This window comes from Eleutherodactylus coqui, chromosome 13, assembly GCF_035609145.1.
Source record: "Eleutherodactylus coqui strain aEleCoq1 chromosome 13, aEleCoq1.hap1, whole genome shotgun sequence".
Taxonomy (NCBI): domain Eukaryota; kingdom Metazoa; phylum Chordata; class Amphibia; order Anura; family Eleutherodactylidae; genus Eleutherodactylus; species Eleutherodactylus coqui.
The window spans coordinates 79,917,557-79,931,907 of record NC_089849.1 but is presented as its reverse complement, the minus strand read 5'-3'; the positions used below and the strand labels follow the sequence as shown (position 1 = coordinate 79,931,907).

Genomic DNA, 14,351 nt, shown 5'->3' with positions numbered 1-14,351 from the left:
AAGGAAAGCTTCCGCCAAGCTGTGTTCCTCCGTCGCTGTCCAAAATGCAACTGAAGTGATTGATCAGCACAGGAGATAGTGCTGGCCCTGTTTAAATAGGAGCCAGGCTAATCAGCACCAGGTGCTGACTGACCTTCCTCCTGCAGCTACCACACCCCTCAGCCCCCCCGAGAACCAAGGGCACACCCAAAACCTGGTCTGGCCTGCAGGCAAGGTGCAGGCCTCAGCATGGTAATAGATATATAAATATATTACTTTAGATACTAATCAGCAGTTATTTCTGTTTTCTGTATCTATGTTAGTGCCTGGTTTATTGCGGTACATTTATTTGGTAGTGTTTTTCCCGGTTCTCAGGCTTCCTTTTTTCCTGCTCCCCCTCAGACCCATATACTAACCCCTTCCTCCTCGTGCAAACGCTGCTAGTCCTCTGCTCAGTACTTCTAGCAATGCTGATCCCGGTGCACACTGTGACGTTAGTGTGCTGCCGGACGCCTCGTTCCCCTGCTTTCGCGGAACCAAGTAGGAGACATCAGGGAAGGGGGGGAGGAGGATCCCGACTGCACACACGTCACAGTGTGCACCAGCATCAGCGTCGCTAGTAGTGCTGCTTAGTGAATATTGGCAGGGGATCCATGGCCCCTGCCAGTATTCACTACAAACATGGTGAGCGGCCAATGGCGGCGCCGCGGACCAGCAAAAAAAACAAAACAATGCCCAGTCCTGGTCTGCGGACTGGTGGTTTGGGACCCTTGCTTTATTACATTACATTTTTATAGTTGTAATAAAGGTTCTGTTTACTTAGTTTTGAACTGTGGACCAGTTATATTTCTTTCTGTGATTAAAATGCTGGATTTAATAAGATATTAGTAGCTTCATATGCTCATTATTTCGAGTGTCACTGCTAGGAGCCCCCGTAGACAGCTGTGAGCAGTATGACAGTATATGAACATGCCCTTAGAGGGAAGATGACAATTACTTTTCTTTTATAGATAACTATTAGAGATGAGCGAGCACACTCGTCCGAGCTTGATGCTCGTTCGAGTATTTGGGTGTTCGAGATGCTTGTTACTCGAGACGAACACCACGCGGTACTCGAGTCAATTGCATTTCCTTCCCCGCATGTTTAGCGCCATTTTCTAGCCAATAGACATGCGGGGAAGGCATTACCACTTCCTGCTGTGACGTGCCAACCCTCTGCCCACCAAAAGCAGTGAGTGGCTGGGCTGATCAGGTGACCACCGAGTACTTAAACTGGTCCCGCCCGCGGCTCGCCTCAGACGCATGCTGGCAGAGTTTAGGGAAAGGGCTGCTGCTTATACAGGGATAGTGTTAATGTAGGATCCTGTCTTCAAGAACCCCAACGGTCCTTCTTAGGGCTACTCCTTATCGTGTGCATTATAGTTGTGGCTGGCTTGGAGCAGTAGTGCACCATTTTTATTTTTTTTTAAGCATCTTGGGCTGTGCAGGCCATTTCAGCTATAGCGTTCTCAGTCTGCAGTGTATTACACAGAGTTCAGGGACAGAGCTGCCTCTATATTTGGAAAGTTTTAAAGGACTCCTGATTCTCTGTGCAAGAACCCCAACGGTCCATCTTAGGGCTACATCTCACCGTGTGTATTATAGTTGTGGCTGGCTGGGTGCAGTAGTGCACCAACTTTTATATTACACATCTAGGCCTGTTCCTAGCCTTACAGTTATAGCGTTCTCAGCCTGCAGTGCCGTATAACGAGCTCTCACCGTGAAACTGCACTCTGAAATTTCCTAGCCTACTGCAAAGTAGTAACGTTATACCGTTCTGTGTGTGCAGTGCATAACTCAGAGTTTAGGGACAGAGCTGCTTCTATAGGGGAAGTTATATAGTCCTGATCCCCCGTACAAGAACCCTAACGCTCCTTCTTAGGGCTACATCTCACCGTGTGCTTTACAGTTGTGTCTGGCTGGGAGCAGTAGTGCACCGATTTTTGTATTACGCATCTAGGCCTGTTCCCAGCCTTTCAGTAATAGCGTTCTCAGCCTGCAGTGCCATACAACGAGCTCTCACCGTAAAACTGCACTCTAATATTTCCTAGTCAATCACTCTCGGATATTATTACTCCTCCTACTCCTCCTCATCACGCTGAACTGCCAATTTTTCTGCGGCCCAAAAGGCTTTGTTTAAACGTTTTTTACAATTTTTCAAAGTTTCAAAAGTATTTATACTTTAACAGAAACCAATTTTTTTCACAGGGCTGCCTCCAGGCTCTGTTACAAATTAAGCAACAGCGAGCTGTATCTTTAAAAAATGCTTATGGGTTTCATCTGCCCTCGCTCTTAAGCAATTTTTCAGGGGTACACTTGTACTCTTGGTACACCAATATTTCAAGACCTTGCCTATGCTGTTATCTAACTAATTTTTCCAGCCTTCACCTACACTCCTAGTAACCAAATTTTTTCAGGTGTTCGCCTATACTCTTGCTACACCAATGTTTCAGGGGTTCGCCTACCCTCTTGCTACAGAAATGTTACAGGGGTCCGCCTATACATTTGGTACAGAAATGTTACAGGGGTCCGACTATACTCTTGCTACATAAATGTTACTGGGGTCCGCCTATACTCTTCCTACATAAATGTTATTGGGGTCTGCCTATACTCTTGCTACATAAATGTTACTGGGGTCCGCCTATACTTTTGCGACAGACATGTTACAGGGGTCCGCATATACTCTTGCTACATAAATGTTACTGGGGTCCGCCTATACTTTTGCGACAGACATGTTACAGGGGTCCGCATATACTCTTGCTACAGAAATATTACAGGGGTCCGCCTATACTCTTGCTACATAAATGTTATTGGGGTCCGCCTATACTCTTGCTATATAAATGTTATTTGGGTCCGCCTATACTCTTGCTACAGAAATGTTACTGGGGTCCGCCTATACTGTGGGTGCTCAAAGGTTTCCCATTGCGTTGTTCAGCTGCCTGATACATACACAGAATGGACTTCCCATAGCTATTTATCTCACGGCACCTTGGGTCACACAAGGTGGAAGCTGGGACTGAGCCTGACCCAGGGCCTGCTCACATATTTCCCTCATAGGGTATTGCGGCTCCTACCTCGGTCATTGTTTCTTGGCCTTATTATGCCACTTCCTGCTTGGGGTCTGGGGATCAGCGGTGGGCAACATGTATTTTATCTTGTATTACCACAAAAGGAGCGTTACTGCATTAATGAGACGTTCACAGCTGCAATAGCATCCAAGTTTGCTTGAGGCCCACGATTAATGAGGGTGTGGTCAGAGGCCAAGGTCCTGGGGGGGGGGGGGGAAGAATCAACTGCACCAGGTATGGCCTGTGGAACTTCTTTGTGGTTCATCCAGTCTTTGGAGCGATGAAAGCAACCGTTACTGATTTAAAGAGACGTTCACAGCTGTAATAGCATTCGAGTCCATTTTATGCCCACAATTATTGAGGGTGTGAGCCGAGGCCGAGATCCTTGGTGGGGTGAAACTTGTGGGGTGCCTTGTTTGGGCGCTCTATTTTTTTTTTGGTGTAATACCGTCTTTAAGTTTCATGGGCTCACCTATGCTGTGGGTGCACAAAGACTTCCCATTGCGTTGTTTTACCTGTCTGGCAGAACTGCACTGACTGACTTGGCAAGGGTGCAAAGGGCTTTCCCATTGCGGTGTCTTACCTATCTGGCACTAATACACTGAATGACTAGGGCAGAAGTGTGGGCCGAGGTCCTGGGCGGGGTGAAACTCTGCCATGTTTGGGCACTCTTTTTTCTTCCTGTTTAATTTTGTCCCTGGGTTCCAGGGGCTCGCCTATACTGTGGGGGCACAAAGGCTTCCCCATTGCATTGTTCAGCTATCTGACACATACAAAGAATGAATTGGGCAGAAATGTGGGCCGAGGCCGAGGTCCTGGGTGGGGTGAAACTCTGCCATGTTTGGGCACTCTGATTTCCTCATGTGTAATACCATGTTTGAGTTCCTTGGCCTGGTCTATGCTGTGGGTGCACAAAAACTTCCCATTGCTGTGTTTTACCTGTCTGGCACAAATACACTGACTGACCAGGGCAGAAATGTGGGCCGAAGCCGAGGCTGAGGTCCTTGGCGGGGTGAAACTCTGCTATTTTTGGGCACTCTGATTTCTTCCTGTCTAATACCATCTTTGTGCACTGACAGCATAGGCAAGCCCAAGGAACTCAAAGACTTCCCATTGCGGTATTGAGCTATCTGACAACTACACAGAATGAATTGTGTGGGGAGACATGGATTTCCCATTGCTATGTAACTCGTGGCACCTTGGGTCACACAAGGTGGAGTCTGGGACCGAGCCTGACCCTGGGCCCGCTCACGTGCTTCCCACACAGAGTATTGCTGCATTGTGGAGATGTGTAGAAGTGCTGGCACCTGAGTCCCCTTTATGCCCACGTTTGCGGCTCCTGACAATTTTGTGACGAAGGTGGCACGGGATTGGAATGATGATCATACGTCAATTTATCATCAATTCTCAACAGCATTGTGGGCTATCACCCTCACTTTCAAAGGAGGTCGCTGCACAGCCCTGCCAACCCTCTGCATTGTGTGCCTCTGGTTTCTCCTCATCCATTACGCACTTATAAATAGACATGAGGGTGGTGGGGCTATGAAGCGAGTGTGTGGCATGAGGACAGCTGAATGCTGCACAGGGAAAAATTTGTGTGCTCTGTGGATATAGGGCCATGCGGAGGGTTGGACAGCAATGCCAGCATGTAACCCAGGAAAAGAGGCAGCGGTGTCACCCTGGGAGCCTCAGATGCAGCCATGCATTCTGCCCCTGCCCTTCCCTATCCGTTTCTGTGGTGTTTCCATGACTTTCTGATGTTTTCTGGTGTTTCACAAGTCATCACCTATGCGGAGCATCGGTCCCATACAAAAATGCTCGAGTCCCCCATTGACTTCAATGGAGTTCGTTACTCGAAACGAGCTCTCGAGCATTGCGAAAAGTTCGACTCGAGTACCAAGCACCCGAGCATTTTGGTGCTCGCTCATCTCTAATAACTATTTATCTATCTACAGTATGTTGACAAAAGTATTGGGACCCCCACCAATCCTGTGCTGTCAGACGAAGGGCATATGCAAATTGGATATGTGAGCATTAGGTATGAATGAGAGCTTCATACCGGCATATCCCAGTACAGAAACCATCAGAATGTCATGAGATATAGAGCTGACAGACTTCTAATAGGATATAGTGTTGGGATGTCATCTAAGCAACCAATCAGTATGGGACATTGCAGCACTTTTGGACCTTCCAATGTCCACTTTTGGCAATGTTATTCTGAATAGGGAACATTTGGAGCGTGTGTAGTACAGCCACATTCAGGGAGACCTCATAAACTGACACACATGACAACGAAGCCTTGTATGAGCTGCGAAGGCATTATGCACATTGTCACAAGCCATAGAAACATGCATTAGCACTAGAACCATTCGTAGGGAACTACATGCATGGACAAGCGGCTGCACACAAGTCCGACATCACAGCAGTGAATGCACAGAGGTGCCTGTGATAGTGCTTGGAGCATTGTTCTTGGACTGTAAATAAGTTAAAACAAGTATTGTGGACAGCTGAATTACAGTCCACCGTTTTCCAATTGGATGGCTACACTTGGGTATCACGGTAGCCTGGAAAGCAGTTTCTACATGATTGCATTGTTCCAACAGTGAAGTTTAGAGAAGGTGTGGGGATGTTTCTGCTGGGAAAGACTACGGCCATTGCTTACACTGAAGTCTACCCTGAACGCTAATGGGTACTGAGACATTCTGGACAATGTGGCATTACCTACCCTGTGGCAATTCTTTGGAACAGCTCTGTATCATACAGCACGCAGTGTTGAGGCTTGGTTTGAGGAGCAGAATGTCTGCAAACTTCATTGGCCAGCCCAAAGTCCATATCTCAATCTCATCAAGCATCTTTGAGATGAACTAGAATGCCATACCCGTGCATTCCCATCATCCCCAACATCATTATCTGAAGCTCTCCTCAAGGAATGGAGGCAAATCCATTTACACTTCTATCGGAATTTGGTGGAGAGTGGCCTAGGAGGGTTACTGTAGTGATTGAGGCCAAAGACGGCCCAACACTGTATCGAAAAATGTGAATAAATTCAAATTTAATCACTTTCTATGTGCCTCAAAATACTTTTATCAACATAGTATCTATCTGAATAGAGAGGTAAAGCATCTTTGAGATGAACTAGAATGCCATACCCGTGCATTCCCATCATCCCCAACATCATTATCTGAAGCTCTCCTCAAGGAATGGAGGCAAATCCATTTAAACTTCTATCGGAATTTGAGGAAGAGTGTGGCCTAGGAGGGTTACTGTAGTGATTGAGGCCAAAGACGGCCCAACACTGTATCGAAAAATGTGAATAAATTCAAATTTAATCACTTTCTATGTGCCTCAAAATACTTTTATCAACATAGTATCTATCTGAATAGAGAGGTAAGGCAGCACAAGGGAATCCAATTTCTTACCAAACGATTTTCATGGAAAAAGCCAAATCTTTATTGTAGTCCAAGTATTAAAACGCGACGTTTCGACCAACAGTCTGTGGTCTTTGTCAAGCATATATAACAAAGACCATAGACTGTTGGTCGAAACGTCGCGTTTTAATACTTGGACTACAATAAAGATCTGTCTTTTTCCATGAAAATCGTTTGGTAAGAAGTTGGATTCCCTTGTGCTGCCTTACCTCTCTATTCAGTTGCACTTTTTGATGATTCCTGAAGTCCGGTTTCTGGGTAGGCGTGCACAGTTAGATTTACTCCCGCAGTGACTTCTGTTGTGATATTTAGTGCTGTTGATCTTTTGATCTATTGAACATAGTATCTATCTATCTATCTATCTATCGTAGGGGTGCACTGCAGAGAGTGGCCTGTAGGGGGCAACAGACAGTCAGTCTAGTGCCTGAGACAAGAGGAAAAACACCCCACAGGTATGGAATGGAATGGAAGATGTATGTCACAGAGGTTGTTAGCTTCTGTGATGTAGATCGGTCCAATAATACTCCAGGCCAGATCTTCCACCTGAACCAGCAAGCTATGTAAAGGGACAGGTGGAACTAAGGAGGAGGTGTGTGTGTCTGGGAGAACCAGACTTCAGTTGTAACTAGACTTGTGTTGTGACCAGAGTTCTGCTCAACCTGACCTCTGTTGTGAGCAGAGAGACGCTGTGGACAAGGAGCTACATTGTTCCAGCAGGACCCTTAGGGAACACCTGCCCTAGGACTGGGGTCTGGAGAAACTACGACTTAAAGACCAGCTGCGCTCTGGACAACTACAGGTCTGTGAAAACAAACGGACTTATTACTGTTTCCCTCAGTTGTGGACTTACTTGCTCCTCCTGCGGACTATGGAGGATTAAATTGAAAGGACTTTTGCAAACTTTATTATTTCTCTAGGGACCCAATTATTTAAGTTCTGCTAAAACTTATATGAATAAACTAACAAAGTAAAAATGACCATTTGGCATACTCATTAACCCCCGTGTTGCTACACTATCTATTTATCTATCTATGTATGTATCCATTTTTTTTACATCTTGTGTCCAAATGTAGAGATTCATGCAGTTCAAACAGGAAGTTGTGATATAGAAACATCAAAACTGTTTCTATTTTTTTTCTTGAGTTCTAAGACAAGCCAGGCATCCTTTGGGATATCTGGAATCCCTGCCACGTTTCTGTTTATTCCCATTAAACTACTGTCTCAATGAATATTAAGATTTGGGCAAATGAGACAACCTGTCATGTGTTGGAAATTTCTTAAATTTTTTTTCTTTTATGTAAGTGACTGATATGACTGTGCGGTAAACAACTGTCAAGGCTGCATAGTCTGAAATGTTCATTTACTGTAAATAATTGTCAAGATTGAAATATTTGTCAAAAATTCTGCAAAGCTTGAAATAGGAGATCACTGGATGCTGCTTGGTTTTTCTTTAATTATTCTCATTTCTTCTCAGATACCTTGTAGAAGTTGAAGGCCTGACATAGTTTGGTCATCTAAAAAACACACACAAAAAATTACACTTTATACAATCTTAAAGGAAATGTGTCCCAGGCTATGAACATCATAAACTAAGTTATAGTGCTCATAGGGCAGCTTCCCAGGATGCAGGCAGGTATATTTTATACTTATCTGCTTCTCGGTGCCCACACTGTCGGCCTTGAAAGTCCACACACAGACCGCGCATTCAGAACGTGGACCGTGTCATCGGACTGAAAGCTGAAGGCTATATGTCCATGCTCGCATTGATCTCTAAGAGGGCACGCACACAGCCATCAGCTTTCAGTCAGATGACACAGTCCATGCTCTGAATGCACGGTGCATGCACAAAATGTCAGGACTGATACTATAGGCATTGGGAAGCAGGTAAAAAATACATTGTTGTACTCCTGACAACCTGCCCTATAAGCACCATAACTTAGTTTATGGTGCTTATAGCCAGGGACAGGTTCTCTTTAAGGAGATTGTCTTTTACAAAACTCATTTTCGAATATTTTGAGTTACTATGTTTCCCCGAAAATAAGACATTGTCTTATAATAATTTTTGCCTCAAAAGAGGCACAGTGTCTTATTTTCAGGGGGGGGGGGGTGTCTAATAATACTTATTTAGCAGCCGGGGTTCGGGTCCCTCGCAATGGATGACATCATTGAATGGCTGTGATTGCTTAATCCAGCGCCGGCTTTCATTGGCTGATGCGGCGCTCGAATAACCAATGAGAACATTAGCTTGCTGGAAGCGGGGTATTCAATTGAATACCCCGCTACCAGGAAGAACTACTCTGTCGGCGTGAATGAGGACACCGCAGCCTGTAGCAGCGCCGCAGGCCATCGTGAGGGACCCAAACGTCGGCTGCTAGGTAAGTTTGTTTTTTTTACATGTAGCCTAGCTAGGGCTTATTTCAGGGTAGGGCTTATTATTGGGGAAACAAGGTAGTAGAGAAGATTCTCATTTTAGATCAATTTAGCAGGGTCTGACTGAACAATAACTAATAAGACTAAGGACTCAAGATCAATGTATGGGTGGGTGCATGTCCCCTTAAGGCTGGGGAAACACAGAAACGTTGACCATCACACTTTTCAAATGACCAAAGACTTCTCATGTCATGAAAGTGAATGTAGTCATATTGCTATTTACAGGTAACCCAACAATCACAAAAAATCTAGCAGGATCGGATGAGTCACAAAATGACCACATTCACTTTCATTAGGTTGTAATGCAGCAACAGGATGCTTGAACTATGACCATGTGAAAGGTGCTGTAGCCAATGTTGCGATGTAGTCTTAGTCTTATCAGATTTACTGGACCTCATGGACATTGTTGTGCTTGGGATCCATTATCAAGTCACGGCATGGCCAACTGAGGATCTTCATGTTTTTTGTTGAGCCTGCCATTCGGTCTATTAGCCTCTGTAGATAGTGGCTATACATTGCATGTTCATTATACACATAGCCCAATGATTTCCAGAGGAGTCTGTGTGAGGTGTTAAAGGAAAAATGAAAACTTGCTGTTGGAATCCCCCACAGATTACAGCTCAGCGGTCTAGGTCCAAGCCGTGGAAAACTCTGTGATCAACTTATAATTGGGTGGCCTTTCTACAGAAGGGAATTTCTAACATTGACACGCTCTTCTAAAGTTTTCTATATTTTCAACTTAGCGTATACATAGGAAATATTCAGAAAGGGGAAGCTTATTGCAACAGTGCTCAGTAGGTCTGACCTGGAGGTTACAGGAAGAGAGAGAGAACCTTACATAATGCCAAAAGAACACAGTCAAGTAGGATTTGGCAGTAAAGTATTGGATACTTTATAAAGCCTTATGCCGGCTTCACACGAGCATGAGTTCCTTTAACGCATGTATTTTCACCAAATATTTGCATGACGGGAATTGCATTTTTGTGTGGGCCTCTGCATGTTTTACAGTTTTTTTTGAGCTCACAAGTCGTGCATATTTGCATGTGCAAAAAAGCTTGCATCCATGCTCCTATTAGGCCTGAATTCATGAATGGGTGAGTGAGAGCTGCCTCTGATTGGTGAGGGCTGTGACCAATCAGAGGCAGCTCATTCAGCAGGCGGGGATTTTAAATCCCCGGCTGCTGAATACTACTCACAGCAGTTCAGGAGAACTGCCAGCCGGCCGCGGCTGAACTCCGTCTGCCGGGACAAGGTGAGTATATATTTTTTTTTTACTTTTTACACAGTTTTGGATGATTTTCAGGGAAGGGCTTATATTTTTAAGCCCTTCCCGAAAATCCATCCTGAGATCGCCCGCAGCCCATTGCTTTCAATGGAGCCGAATGTATTGCCGGCTCCATTGAATTCAATGCGCTGGACAGCGCTGCACTGCTCCGGCCCATTTCAAAGGAAATGCGGCTAGGAGCAGATTTTTCAGGCGATTTTTCGGCCCCGGTAACGCGATTTGCGGATGCGCATCCGTCATGCGATCCGCAAATCGCGGGAAAAAACACCCGTGTGACCTAGGCCTTAATTGCAGTGGGCAATTAATGTAATTAGTTCAATATATGCAAATTACCTGCACAAATACGCAGTATATTGAATGAAATGTGCACAGAAAATATGCACATGTGAATAAACTATTGAAAGCAATGGGTTCTATTTACTGCATATTGCATGGGCAAATTTTGCGTGTGCAATACGTTGCGCAAATAAGTTCATGTGAAAAAGCCGAAGGGTAAAAACACATGGGACATGTGCTAATATGCTTGCCTCTAAGAAGCGTATTAGTGCATGAACCAGTGATTTGGGTTTTTTTTGGACTAATCAAAATTTGCACAGTAGCGTGCAATTTTGAAAATAAAAAGCAGGAAGATAGGTCCTGTCTGATCGTTCTCACACACAGTATTAACTACATGCAAGAAAGATAGGACAAGTCTTATCTTTTCTCATGTGCAGTAATAACGTGCAAGAATCCCAATAGTGAGAACAAAGCCATTGAAATCAATGGCTTTGTTTCGTCCCGTTATGCGGCCATGATTTTCACAGCCGCATAACGGGACTAAAACATGGCATTCTGTTTAAGCCCTCAGGGTGCAGTAACACATGCAGATCTTGTTCAGGTTTTTGATGCAGTTTTTGAAGTGGATTTAAAAAGAAGAAATAGTATCCATCCTTTATAATGTATCTCCTTTATGATACATACTTGATTTTGTTTCAAAAACTGCATAAAAAGGCTGAAAAAAACCTGCATGTTTGACAGCACCCTCACTGCACCAGCAAAACCTTTGTTCTGTATCACAGTGCAATCTGCTGCTATGCATGTATCCCTCAGGTCCCCATTCTGTACTTCCTCAGCACTCTATCTCTGCCAGTTCCATAGACAGTGATTGGAGCCGTAGTGCACAAATGTAACCACTGCTCCATTCAATCAGGGAATTGTGTCTCCTGCCAGCAGTAGTTTGTAGAGAGGGGATAATTCATTTAATTGTGAGTACATTTAGCATATGTGATTTGCTGATATTGAGGAAGGGGATACTTCCCGAAACACGTTGATATTTCCGTTCCCGGTCATTGTTACAAGGCTTGTATAAAGAGTCTAACATTAACTTGAAGGAATGCTGCCTTCCAATAGGTGGCACTGCAGAGTTATTGTTCCATCTCCCTTATTTGCATATTAGAGGAGCATGAATGACCTTTTAAGTCTCCTCACTCACTCACCATCTAGGTGCTCTCCCTAAGGAGAAAAATAATATTTCTATTGAGATACACCATATAACAATTTTGCATTTAATAAAATTTTTTGGATACAAGCTCTTAAAGACTTCCTCTTCACTAGATGATTTCTGTTGCATCTTGGAATACTGATGCGCTAACCTGGATCACAGGGGGTGAGCCTTGACATTTATGGTTAGGCTCCTCCCTACTATGTATTTATTGATCCAGTATGTGTCCATTTATGTCTTATAACCTTTCAGTGGTAATATCCTGAACATTGAGTGCCTATCCTCTATGTTTATCTTCCTTAATTTATTAAGAGGCTTGCACCACTTATAGTTGCATTTTACTTCAGTGTGAGAGGGGTACATTTGCTCTAGTATTTTATTGTTGCACTGCTGAGTGTATGGTTCCTTTAAGAGAGGGAGGGCCCGATGAGCAGCTGGTTGTAGAGTGATATCACTGACTGAAATCCGGAAAGTGGAGAGAGTGGGCCTACCAGTGAGCTGAGCAAACATGCGTAGAGTACCTCCCCCACTGAGAATTGACCACGAGTTATAATGAACAACAGGTGGAATAGAGGACTGAGAGTACCACGAATAACAGTACCCTAGGGTCATAGTAGAGAAATCAGAGTTTTTTGTTTTTTTTTTCACAGAAAAAGCCAAAAATACAATACCTGAAGGTCTGCAAAGCAGACACGGTCGCCATAGGCACGATCGCCATAAGGCAGGCACAATCGCCGTAGGGCAGGCGCAATGGCCATAAGCCCTGAAGATATGCAGTTAGCCAGACAATAATGTGGAGGAGCAGCTTGTTCCTGGCAGGCTAATATGCAGTCACCCACTCAACCCAGCCCAGATTGGGGAGGAGTGACTGCATATAATAGCCTGCACATGTGAACGATACCAAAGATGTCAGCCATAGATGGGTGGTGACCCACCATACAGGATATCAACCCTGGCTGATATAACAGTGGGTTGCCCTGTATCTCTAAAGTGGGCCACACTGGCTGACATCTTGGCTCCCCCACCAACTAGCAAACTACATACAAAAGTACTAATGCATACTAATAAAATGAGGGTGTTGGTACTGCATTTTGGCCAAAACGCATAGGCTGATGGGCCGCGCCAGAAATCAGAGTTATGCTTCTGCACCAGAACGAAACCAGCTGCTCCCTCATGATACCTGGTCTTCCCGTTTCAACTGAGTTACCCCCCACAAGGACACACCAGTCATTGATAAGCTTTTTGTGAGACTGTGATAAGAACCTGGTACCTAGATAATTGTGCAGCCCAATAAAACAAGTACTTAAGGACACTTTATACAAACTTATACTGCCCCAGTATACAGGGACCGTTATTCCGATTATACCCGATAAACAGGAAGAAAGTTGTTTACTCTGCATCCTGAAAACAGGTAGATTTTTTTGTCCATCTTGTTCTACATTTTGTACTAAAAGTTTTCAAGCAGTAGTGTCTGATTCATTCACCCCATTCAGATACACTGCTAAGCCCTAAGCCTTCTTCTGGTCAAGGCACAAACCGGAACCGGCCTGGCCGGTAGGAATTACCCATCACAGCTCCTGCCAACACCGATAGAAAAACGATGGTGGCCCTACAGAAGCTGGGTCTTGTGCTCGCACTAGTGCCTCCCTCAGCCCAACCAGGTATTTGTTCCCCTCAAAATGACAGAGGGTAACCTTGGTTTGCAACATTTGACTAATTTTCACCAGCGTAATTTATATCAAGATAGGCAAAGAAAATGTTTGTCTTGATAAAGTCCACCCTATGTCTTTGACTTTTGATCTTGTCATAAATGGAGCTCCAACTATTAGAAATATGCTTTAGCACATTATCCAGTATTGTGTTTTAAAGTGATCTGGATTAAAAATGATGTTGGAAAGTGGACGTGGACTTTAAAACTGTTCTTCCAAAACCTATTATCACTTTGTTTACTTTCTCACAGATTTTGGCTTGCCTTCATTAGCATTTATTCCTCAGCTTGCTGCATAAGCTTCTGTATCTCTTTAGAACATGTAAGAAGAATATAAAAAAAGCATGGATCAAGGAGTCGGGAAACAGTTGTACAATCTAGCACATCTGTTGTGATTTTGAACTAATCTCTAGCAGATTAATTTTGGTTTGCTTATGTAGGTGGCTCTGTGGAGTTCCATTGTTGATGCCATAGGAACATATATAATTTACAGCTAATGCAGTTTTTACATGAGATTTTTAATGACTACACACTGCATGAAAACAATTTCAGAAAGATTAAGTAAAGATTACATTATTCTGACCAATTGTTTCACAGCTTGAAATGTTTCTCATAAGCAGGTTAAAAGCTCTGAAAGCCGTGGATGATGGTCAGTTTCGTTATGTACAATATAATTCAATTAAACAGAAAGCAGAGATGTCATATTTGAATATTTTGTGCATAAAACCAAGGAGATATTTCAATGACTGTATTTAAGTTGGAAATAAACTTAATAATTAGAGATGAGCGAGCACCAAAATGCTCGGGTGCTCGTTACTCGGGACGAAAATTTCGCGATGCTCGAGGGTTCGTTTCGAATAACGAACCCCATTGAAGTCAATGGGCGACCCGAGCATTTTTGTATTTCGCCGATGCTCGCTAAGGTTTTCATGTG

The 14,351-nt window shown here is 44.1% G+C and overlaps 1 protein-coding gene and 1 long non-coding RNA gene across 2 annotated transcripts in view; one reads left to right on the top strand and one right to left on the bottom strand.

Annotated features, from left to right (window-relative positions):
• The window catches only part of CA10 (carbonic anhydrase 10), a 272,025-nt gene that overhangs the window by 129,590 nt on the left and 128,084 nt on the right, over positions 1–14,351 (top strand). The gene's annotated exons all lie outside the window — the stretch shown is intronic.
• The window catches only part of LOC136587304 (uncharacterized), a 121,840-nt gene continuing 115,472 nt past the window's right edge, over positions 7,984–14,351 (bottom strand). The window contains exon 3 of the long non-coding RNA XR_010787459.1: positions 7,984–8,028. This is a non-coding gene — a long non-coding RNA (uncharacterized lncRNA). The remainder of the gene's footprint in view (positions 8,029–14,351) is intronic.